The 12,122-nt window shown below is 34.4% G+C and overlaps 1 protein-coding gene across 1 annotated transcript in view; it reads right to left on the bottom strand.

Annotated features, from left to right (window-relative positions):
* PCDH15 (protocadherin related 15) overlaps positions 1–12,122 on the bottom strand; it is a 904,849-nt gene that overhangs the window by 802,858 nt on the left and 89,869 nt on the right. The window contains exon 2 of the mRNA XM_081159054.1: positions 62–172. The gene's annotated coding sequence lies outside the window, so the exon portion shown is untranslated. The remainder of the gene's footprint in view (positions 1–61; positions 173–12,122) is intronic.

Below are 12,122 nucleotides of genomic sequence, written 5' to 3'. Positions count from 1 at the left end.
TTAAAATAAAAGCAATACACCATTTTCAAATCTCTGGCAAAGAATAAATTTGATGACTCACCACGTGGTGGAAGAAGCAGAGGTACAGTCCCTTTCATATCACTGTTGATGTGAGTTTTCCCATGGCTCACTGATGGCAATTCTGCAACAACTCCATCTCTAGGGCTCCGTCCTACATAAATATTTGCACAAATTTGTAAATATCTCTATAGAGATGGTCATTAAGTCATTGTAATTAATAAAATGTTTAGCCTAAAAGTATATAGATTAAGAATGATTGGTAAAATAAATAATGACATATCTAAGCATTGAAACTCTATGCAGTTTAATAAGATACAAGTATATATTCAAATGGAGAGAACTCAATGGAGAGAACTCTAATATTTATTCTTAGGTTCATAAATCAAAGTACAAATCAGTATGCTTTTTATATTCTCATATGCATAGAGAGGAGAATGTATGTGTGTGCATACACAAGTGCCCGAAATATTTTTTGGAAAGATTCATAAGAAACTATGAGTAGTAATATATGTGGGAAATACAACAGGAAAATAATAATAGGAAACAGATTCATTTTCATATAACTATTTTTTACTATTTTTTAAACACACGCCATTATTTTCTCACTAAAATTAGTGAAGTGGTAGAAGATAAAATGATTTCCCAATGGCTTCCAAATGACTTGCAAAAAAATAACTAATGTGACCCCAAAGTATAGTATTTGTTGTTGTTGAAGGTTATGGGGTTTACAACAGGGGATTTATTTCATATTCCAGAGAATCCTAGAATTCCCATTACCTGGTGCCACTGTGTAGGCTGATGAGAGGCATTGAGGTCAAAATTATGCTAGATATCCCTCATTCTCGCCAGCTTCACTCAAACCAGTCCACTTTTATCTATTTTATACACTGAGGCTATATAACATGCTTGAGTGGAAAATGTCACTTTTAGAAAAATTTGAAAATTCCAGACATATAGGAATACATTAATAACATCCCTAAGCTGTCAACTGGGATATATGAGACAGTTGGGTAATTATGTTTTAACCTACATCATCCCATAGTAGTCAAAAGACTTTTTATGGTGTGCAGCAGTTGTATATATTTATGGTTAAGCCCCCTTCACCTCTCTTGTTTGAATATATTTTCACTATGGGCAATATCTAGAAAAGGCATTATCGATCTATAAGCCCAATTTCCAAACAAACAAAAAACCCCAAAAGTTTCCTATTCAATTCTGTAAGGTTTTCTGGGTTTTATATAACATTCTGGAGTAATTTCACATAAGCCTTAACAACTTTGTCACATTTATTGAGGAGTCATTTATTGAAATCTATAACTTATGAAACACAACTTGATATTTTCATTAATCAGGACAGGTTTCAGATTTCAAGTTTTGGCTTAGTTTCTAATGTCTATTCTTGGATCATTAAATTCCTTTTCTAACTGCAACTAAACATGTCTTCTACCTCATTTCACTTCTGGCTACTATTTAAAATGCATTTGGCTCCAATATTTTATTGCAAAATGAACAATTTGTTTGCTTATATGTGTCAGAGATTATGCCTGCTTCCACTTCAATATCAGAAAAAAATGTGCCCGTGCATTAGAGAGCTGTCACTGACACTTGTGACTTCCTATCTTATGTAACTGGGGCAGGAGCATTTTCTTCTGGTGCTCTGATGGATACAAATGATTATAACTTGTGTAAATTGTGGTTCCTCCCCTGTATGTTTAACCTCTTTTTAGCCATGTTTGTCTACTGGATTCTCCACTGGATTCTACCCAGTTCTCTAAAAACTCCTAGAATCTGACCCTTTTTTCATTTGATTTTCATTTCTGGACTTCATTTTCTTCAACATTACTCTCTTTGACCCCCTTCCATTTGCCACTCCTCAATGACTATTCGTGGACTTTCCAATCTCTCGGCTAACTCATGGTTTTATTTGTTCTATGCTCCATTGAGATCCTTCTGTCTACCTGGAGGGAAGTATTTCATAGGATTTTCAAACAAAATTAAAGAGGTTTTAAGGTTCTGTTTACAAGGAGAAATAGTTTAAATCCTGAAAGCTATTCAATAGGTACAATCACAGAGACTATTAGAAACTGACTAGATATTAATGGGGAACTTAACCTTGTTCACCAAGGACCCATACCCTCATAAATCACACTTTTACTAAAAAATTGGAATAAAAAATGGGAGGATAGCTTCTCCACCATAAATTACAGTACGCCAGAGTTTTACAGTTACACAACCTGTTCCAAGTCTAAACTTAACCAATATATTGGGTAGAGCATGACAAGTAGTTTGTGTGGGTATATTAAACTGCAATGCCTCCCCCATCATCTGGAACATAGCTACTGATCACGCAAGCTATCATGCTTTGAGGAGTTTCAGAGGGGTGGGGTGGCGGTCAGAGATAGTAAGTGACCTAATCAGTTATGTCTCTGAACGCTAATTCTAGGAGATCACTCCATGTATTATGAAAACACGCAACTGAAAATGATTGCGTTCCTTTCTTATAATTGTGTTAATATAATTGCATATGCACATCCCAACGCTATAGTGAAGAAGGGTATGAAGGAGAAATGGACTCCGGATGATGACTCAGTCTTCTTCAGAGTCAAAGCTGGCATCTCAGTTCCCTGAGGAAGGCTTTAGAGAGAGTGCACGGGCGAGGAGACACCAAGACATGCCAGAGCGCTGTCGGAGGGGAAGGGAGGGGAAGTGAAGAGCTGCCAACTGAAATGGAAAGATAGAGGGGATGCAGAATATATTCTAGCAAACCAACTGAGCTCCTACAACTTTAGACAAGCCAGGAAACTTACTACTATTTTTTTTTCCATTTCAAAAGATAACTCATCCTCAGAATATGACATTTTTGCTCAATTCTAAGCCATCACTGTTATAGTCAATTTTACAATCTAATCTTTGCAGTTGCTAATTTGCAACAATGTCGCTCCTCTAAGGCATAAAATTCAAAGTTCATAAAATCAAATCAAAATGGAATGATAAGAAAGAGAGTCATGAGAAAAGTTAAAAATAGGAAGGTGTGATATTCTTATAGAAAGTCTTCAAAATCTACACATATCTCATATTGAGCCAGATTTGCCCAGTGTTTCTGCAGTCCTAGAGTGACAGTTCTGGCATGCTGAAAATCTGCCTTATTTTTACTATCTTCCTGATGACTGGAATAAATTAAAGGGTTTGATCATAAATCTTCTAAACTTGCCAGAGTTGAATATTTTTTATATTTTCAAATGCACACTCTTTGATTTTTCTGTAGCTTGCATAATTTAGAACAGGGGACACTTAAAATAAGTAAGCAAGCCTGAAAATTTTTCATCTAAAAAGAGTGTACAAAATCCAGCCTCCTTATATGATTGAACACTGTTAAATAAAAACAGAAATGAATCTGTCCCAGCCCACAGTATGAAGGAAACTATCCCTTCCTGGTTTTTCATCACATTTCAAACTAAATTTAGGTTCTTTGTTCTGTTATATTGCAGAAAAACTGTATAAGACATCACAACATATAAAATATAATTGTAAAATCAGAGATATGGTTAAAGGTGATCTAAATTATATCAGAAGAATGAAAAATGCTTGTGACAACTAATCTCAAATGCTACATAAACTAGCATGGTGGTGCAATTTTACATAAAAATATATATTTTTGTATCATCTGAATTCATGAGATGAAGTATTTAAAATTATTTATTTATTTAAAAAATTAAACTCTAAGGAATATGTATAAATATCTTTGGTTGTTAGTTCAACTGATTTACTGCTTTCTGGATTCCTGCTTTCCTCCTCAGGTGAACTATGTCTGTTGCAACATCAATAGAATTAAAGACAGTGTTGAGGTCTCTCCCTATAACTCATTCCAACGCATTTGCCTGATTAATTTTGTACAGGAGAGATATGATATTAGCTTAGGTTATTCTAGGGAAATAAAACAAAGGGCCACTTGCTGTTGGAAGTGTATTATCTACATAAATTAAATTTGATGCCAGTTTGTCAATATACAGCTAGATGGATTTTATCACAGCTTGAAGTTTTGATGTAATAATGTAACCTAAAGTAAGCTTCAAGATTTTCATCAGTGTGGTATCAGGCAGGCTGTCATCCCTCAGCGTTGTTAAAACAGAGGTCTAATCAAAGATGTAGGACTGCCCAAAAAAGATTGATGTCAGAAATCTTAGAATTACATAGGCATATAAAAAACAAACAACAACTTGGTTTCAAATGTGAGCTGCCATCCAATATCACAAGGGCATATGCTCAGATTTGCAGATTCAGATTTCTAATGAAGATGCTTCTTACTTGGGCAGCTCTGCACCCAGGGTGAGAATCAACAAGGATTTTTTTGTCTACTGACGGTAAGTCACAGTGGAGTATAGCAATAACCTCCCCAGAGGCTACAAAAGCCTTTGTGTAAGACCACTTTTGACCAGTAGCCCATGGAACTTTGCCTAATAAAGTATTAGAAGAAGACTGGAGTACATCAGAATTCCAATGGAAAGAAAAATTACTTTACTATAAATAATTGAATCTACACAGAGAGACATTCTGTTTCTGACAATATATCACAGTGTGGGTATCCTTAAAACTGAAATGTCCCAGTATTGGAAGTTTTAGGTTCAGCCAATTTAAGAATATTTTATACTTTGAAACAATTATTTTCAAAATGAGGCTGATATATGTATATATAAATTACTCAACAATGATTATGAGAGAACGAGGCTCATTCCTGAAAATGCTAAAGTGTATAAATTATGAAAGATCAGTTTCTGATATATCTGCTTGGTTGTCATTCACATTATTCTTAAGTTTGAGGAAAATTGAAACTCACCCAAAATAAAATTTTGTAAACAAAATGAGCAGCCTATATACTTCCAAGTTGTTCCACATTGAGAATTGTCATTATTTTCATCATTTTAGTTAATAATTCTGCAATTCTTACATTTGGGTATAATTGGACATTTTAAAAAATAATTTCATCTCTTGACATGGTAATTTCAAACATCAATGTTACCACCATAACTAGCTAGCTAATATTAATAATAGGAAAAGAGCAAAGAGAAGGCCAGACATTATGAGCATGGTCATCTGAGCAGCTTCACCAGGAAACTCATAATTAATTATTTAGTCAATAGATGGACACTTCTGTGAAACATTTTATGTGTAAGTGCAATCTATTCCTTTATTATCATTTATCATGCTGTGTGTTTTTTAAGAAAGTAAATAAACAGAACAATTTTATTTATTTATTTTAATATATCTGTATTGATTTCAGAGAGAGGAAGGGAGAGGGAGAGAGAGAGATAGAAACATCAATGATGAGTCATTGATCAGCTGCCTCCTGCTCGCCCCCTACTGGGGATCAAACCTACAAGCAGTCATGTCCCCTGACTGGGAATTAAACCAAGATCTCCTGGATACTAGGTCGACGCTCAACTGCTAAGCCACGCCCGGCCAGGCTATTTATTCCTTTTATTTATATCTGTGTGTTTCATTTTTTGACAGACTGTTCCCTATACTGTCGGTAATGACTAAAAGTATTGATGAAAAGAATGGATTTTATTTCCATTTTTAACGCTGGCAATGGTAAAATGAACATTTTTCAATTTGTTGACATATAATGTAGGAAGTCTATATGCTGGAATAAATATGTTATGAAATAGTCTTCTAATTTGCAACTATACCCTAATTATCTCCTTTTAATTACTTTGGATGTTTAGAATTTTATCTGTTTTAAACCTATTCTGCTACCAAGGAAACAAGACATCCTTAAAGGTTTCAGTTTTGTGTTGTAACACTTGAAAAATGAGTGACTAGCGCTCAGCATGGAAACTCTTTAGTCTGCTGGATGAACCCAAGAGAAAAATAAAATAAACAGAATTGAGAAAGATTTAAAGTATTCAATTTTATCACTTCTCTAGAGGAGGGCCCCTGTCAATGCTGGATTAGGTCGACAAACAAGTGCTTTGGCGCTTTCTGAACAGTTACATATGATATATGTACTATGAAAAGCGCTAGGTACTGTGTGGATGAGGTATTTGTTACATTATATTATTAAGAGTAAGGTTTTTCTTGAAAATTCTCTCTTCCTTTCTCCTTTGCCCTTCTCTCTCAACCTGTGTAAAACAATAAAATATAATGATTCTAAGCAAATAAATTAATAATTTTCTAAGTATCACTCACCAGTTCAAGCATACAGACCCATTCATACCAGGACCCAGTTTTATTTCCTTTCACTGTCCCACTGGCCATCAGGAGTACTAGCTGCTTGGCTCATTGAATCACTGTCTGCCTCATCACACTGAAATGTAGCTGCAATTAGTGTGTGTGTGGTTTTTTAATATTTATGTCTTTATATGGCAGTTACATAATAGGTACTCAATAAATATATGTTCAATGAATAAAAGAATAGATAAATTAATCAGCTAAACACAATGTTACTGGATGAAAAAGAAGGAAAAAACATTCAGGGTCTCTCTCTCTCTCTCTCTCTTTCTCTCTCTCTACTATTATATCCAAACGACTTAGTGAACAAATTATCTACATGGCACAATTATTCATCTTGCCAAAAACAGCAGGTTGCTATGATAAAACAGTTTTAAGTTGTAATGCCTATGAAAAGGAATTACATTTTAAAATTTTCTAGATATTTTTAGAAATATCTGGTTTCTTCAATAATACTGTTATACATATAACTGAAAAAAGATAAAAGATAAAGCCAATGTTGTGCATATTTTATTAATGGATTTTTATCTTTACTACTGTTAAATTCTTAGAATTTTCACAGCAAATATAAAATATGAAACAGATTTGAAATGATCTCAAACCTAATAATACACATACAGTTCTTTTAGTACTAGAAAAACAGTCCTCTACTGAAAATATAAACAACTCAGCACAAAATTTTTAAATCAAAAACAGTTATGTATTTTTCATCCAGTAAATTAAAATATTTTATTTTATAATTAACAGACAATATACTTATCTTTCTTAAAATTAAAAAGTTAAAGTTATGTAACTAATAAACACTAAGTAGTCTCTGCATGATGAATTTTACTTCAAGTCCTAGAAGGTGTAAAAATCAGAGAGACAGGAACTTTTGAACCCACCTACTATAATAAATCTTAGTCTACTCACTTCATAACGCATACTCGATTTAGTGGGATAGAGGAAGCAGAGGGAGGGTGCCTGAAGAAGATCTGATATATGGCAGGAGGCCTCTTATGCTATTCAGAACAAAGCAAAATCACAAAATGGAATCTCCAATCAAGGTTCGATTCCGGGTCAGGTCACACGCCTGGGTTGTGGGCTCCATCCCCAGTAGAGGGCGTGTAGGAGGCGGCTGATCAATGATTCTCTCATTATTGATGTTTCAACTCTCTCTCTCTCCCTCTCCCCTCCTTTCTCTGAAAAGATATATTTAAAAAAAGAAGACAAAATGTATTTTAATAAGCAATGCCTTTATAATTATTTAAAGTGTATGTATACATTTTGGGGGGTCACCCTATATGTATTTACTTAGCATTCACTTACAAGATTAAATTTTTTCTGTGAATTTCTGCTACAAAATTCACAGCCATGGGGGAAGAATTTGGACCTGGACATGATAAAGAAAAAAGTGACAGAACATATGGTGTCATGACCTGTCCACAGTACATCAGTGTATCTGTAAGCCAAAGGCCTGTGCTCTGACAAGCACCTTCAGTGGACTGTTATGTAGCAGAGAGATGGGGACTGCTGAGGGAACTCACCACATCCTTAGTATATTTTTTGTCTTCCTGTCATTTGATAGACTTAAGTTATAGTGAATATCCATGAGGTTTCACAAATCTGACTGATTTTGCTAATGCGTTAAAATGATAATCCTGTTTTAGAAAAAGTAAAGTAGACCAAAGATAAGGTTGATATTACTATCAGTATCCAAGCACACAGATGATAGACACTAAACATTTACGCAAAACAGTTTACTGTTCATCTATTAATCTTCCTTGGTATGAAATTTCTGCTACTATGTAAGAATTCCAGAAATGAGAGGAATTAGGAGCTATAGTTCTCATTAAAATACTTTTAGTTTTAAACCACGGAATACTGGCATATTTACAGAATGGAAGCAACCCTGAAAAATAATTGAGTCTATTAGAGATTGTAAGAAAAAGCCAGGACTCCACTGTCCATTGAACATGCTAATTGAATCCGACCTTGCAAAAAGAGGAAGCAAAAATGTTTCCTCTAATTGCCAAGGTCTCTGGCTGGGTACATATTTCTATTTATCACTTCACACTTGGGTGACCCATGTTGTTTCATACAGATCCTCTTTGTGAGGGAAAGATTCTTAATTTGCAAAAGCCCACTGCTTTTTTTTAAATTGATGCCTGATAGAGTGCTTTGGCATGAACACTTGGGGAAGAAAGCCCTAATTTATTTCAAGGGGATTTTTAAATTTTCTAGGTTACAGATAACCTCACTGAAGAAGTTTCAGAGCCAATGAGAACTACTCAATACTTTCACAGATTAAACACCAGACGAAGAAGCACATTGCTTTTATGTTAATAATAGTCACTTTCTATCAGTTGTCTCTGGTAACAGAATTTTAAATGATTGAAGTCCTACTCTAAAGAATTAAAGTTGGAGGATGCTCATGTCATACCAGAAGTCATGCAGGCTACAAACAAAGCAATTGCTAAGTTATGGACAAAGGCCAAGTGTGATGCAATTTATTTTTTGTTAGAGCAGTAACAATATTCCCATGTATTATTAGACTTACAGAGATTTAGAAGACTAGTAATTTACATATTTATATTCAGGAAGCCATGCTTGTATACCTAGCTATGTAAGCAAAGTTACTATATATCATGTAACTTAAATGTAATATATAACATAGATAGAAGCAAATAATATCAAGTTTATCCAGTCATATAAAAATCAGTGATAAGCTACAACTCCTTTCCAGCTAATCAGCTCAATGTTGGCCTTTAGAAAGTTGTACATAACTGAACCACAAAGTGGTATGTTCAGAACTTGAATTTGTTATACATGAAGAATAACAAAGTAAGAAACTGTATTTGTCACTATTTTGGTACCCAGGACCTAAAATATAAGTCAAAAGTATAGAAAAATGACATTTTGGATGTACTCAGCAAATTCTGTGTGTGAATCCATAGGTTCCTATAAATTCATATCTCAATCATGCATAATCACATAACTACACACACAAATACATATTCTGATATATATGTATGTAATATTTCATGAAATATACTTATAATTGTAAATATCATATAATTAAATATAGTATGTAGTCTTCTATAATAATATGGTGAAGGAATAATTACCTTGAAAAGACTCTGCTTTGGATTTGTCCACATTGTTTATATGCATTGTCTTTTAAGCCTCTGCCTTTTCTAACTTATAACACATATCTAGCATCCTATACTTAAAGTGGCAGTTTCTTTAGTATCATTTTCTGTGATTATTCAAATATCACCAAAATATAGTGACTTTGGGGATTAACATGCAACAGATTAGAAACCGTATGTGTTTTTTTAATGGAACTTATATTTTTATACCAATACACACATCGAAGCAAGGGTACTACTTCAGAATGTAGGAATTTTAAGTAGGTAAGGCATTTTATTCATTTGATATTTATTGTGCACCTGCTATATAAGCCAAGAACTATTGTACTCTATTGGGATATACTGGTGGAAAAATAGACACAACCAATCCTGCCTTTCTGGAACTTATGATCTAGCATTGGGACCTAGACAATATAAATAGATATCATAAGTAAAGTATTTATTAGATTGATATCATATAAGCTTGTAAGTATTACTAAAAAACATATCCAGGTAAGTGGAATTAAAAGTAGGAGTACAAAAAGAAGGAAGAAGTGATTTTAAGTAGGGAGCTCAGGGTCAGCTTCCATGAGAAAGGGACATGGCGGTGTTGAATCGACACTGGTTGGCAATTCTTTCACTTGCACTGTTTCTAGGAGGGAGTATACAGAAAGCTTTCTCTTTAGCTTGACCAGCATGATATGATTAAAACAGCATTCTCAAGAACCAGGGTTAACCATGCAGCCACACCCCATGTGGGGATAAAAGTAAAGTAAAAGCAAATAGCAAACACCAAAAAAGAGATGCTCTTCCACACTACCAATCAGAAAAATAGAAATTAAAAGTGGCAGGATGTTATCTCTAAAAACATAAAGTTTTAAAAATTAGAAATTTTTAAAGAAGGATATTGGAAACTGTGGCCCTCAAACACTACTGATTTGAGAATACACAATTATAATCATTCTGGTGAGTAATTTACAGGACCTGCCGAAACTAAGTTTTGTATAACCTATGGCCCATCAAACATAATTCTACATCTATGTCAGTTTCTTACAAAAATCGCACATACTCTTACCATACAACCCAGCAATCATGCTCCTTGGCATTTACCCAAAGGCTGGGTCCACACAAAAACCCGAACACAGATGTTTAGAGCTGCTTTATACATAGTTGCCAAAACTTGGAAGCACCAAAGTGTCCTCACTAAGGGAATGGATAAGTAAGCTGTGGTATACCCAGAAAATGGGGTATTTGTGAGTGCTAAAAAGGAATGTGCTATCAAGCCATGAGAAGACATGGAGGAAATTTAAATGCATGCTACTAAATGAAAGAAGCCACTCTGAAAAGACTACATAATATATGTTTCCAACTATATAGCATTCTTAAAAGGCAAAATATGAAGACAGTAAAAATATCAGTGGTTGCCAGAGGTTGGGGGTAGAGTGAAATAATTAGGCAAAGCACAGAGTTTTGTTTTGTTTTTAAAGGCAGTGAATATACAACCAAGAGTGAACCATAATATAAACTAAGGACTCTGGGTGATAATAGTATTTCCATGTAGGTACATCAATTGTAAAAAAATAAAAATAAAAATGTACTAATCTGATGGGGAATGTTGATAAATGAAGGAGGCTTTGCATGTGTGGAGGCAGGGGACATACTGGGTATCTCCCTGCTGCCTTCCTCTCAATTTTGCTGTACACCTAAAACTGCTCTAAAATATAGTCTTTAAAAAAGCCTGGGCCTGGCCGGCAGCTCAGTGGTTGAGAGTCCACCTATGAACCAGGAGGTCATGGTTCCATTCCCAGGCGGGGCACATGCTTGGATTGTGGGCTCAATGCCCAGTAGGGGATCAATGGTTCTCTCATTGATATTTCTATCTCTCTCCCTCTCCCATCCTCTCTCTGAAATCAATAAAAACACATATTAAAATAAATGAATAAAAATTTTAAGAAAATTCTTCATATATGATTCAGAGAATGTCTTGCTCAGGTATAAAGGATGTATCTTCTAATTTAAATAGCATGGACTTGCTAATATTAAACTATACTTGACTTAAAAATGGTGCCTTACAGCATACTCACCACTCTGCAGTTTTGAGAGTGGGAAGCAGAGTAAAAGGCAAAGATCTCTAAGGGATGGTTCAGAAAAATGTGAGATAACAATACTGTTTAGTGGTTTGAAACATCAGAGTAGATATACATTCAGCACCACAGGTAGAACTTTAAAACAGCATTGCTTTCTATAAAACAATAGCAGTTACATAAATTAAAATCACAGCTCTGTGTATTTATCAAAGATATGTAAATATATGACTATCCAGGGACATATATTAACACTGTGAAGTGTTAATTTGCCTGTGAGGAGTGAAGAAAATGGGCCTTGAGATTGGGAATCAAGGCAGAAAACATTAAAAATGCATGCTGAGTGAAAAGGGGAGATTTGTGGGCACAGGCCAGTCATGATCGTGTGCCAGGAAATGAAGCCCATCATTAACTCAAATCTCAGTATCTGTGGTTAAAACACAAATAAAAATGATATCTCTCATCTATTAGGGTTATTGTGAAGATTAATTTAGAAAATGTGTTTAAAGAGCTTAGCACAGTTTGATATTAAGTAATAATTACTATGCTGTTATAATTATTACCTTTATTAATGTATTATAGCTGGTGTGCTTTTTTTAAGTCTTTAATGAGCATGTCCATCAAGACTGTTTGTCTATTATCCTAAGTCCCTCTAAAATTATCACATAAAATGATTAAT

Source organism: Miniopterus schreibersii (genome assembly GCF_964146895.1).
Source record: "Miniopterus schreibersii genome assembly, chromosome: 14".
In the NCBI taxonomy this organism is placed as follows: Eukaryota; Metazoa; Chordata; class Mammalia; order Chiroptera; family Miniopteridae; genus Miniopterus; species Miniopterus schreibersii.
Note: the sequence above shows the minus strand (reverse complement) of the source record. Positions and strands in the feature narration are given on the sequence as shown.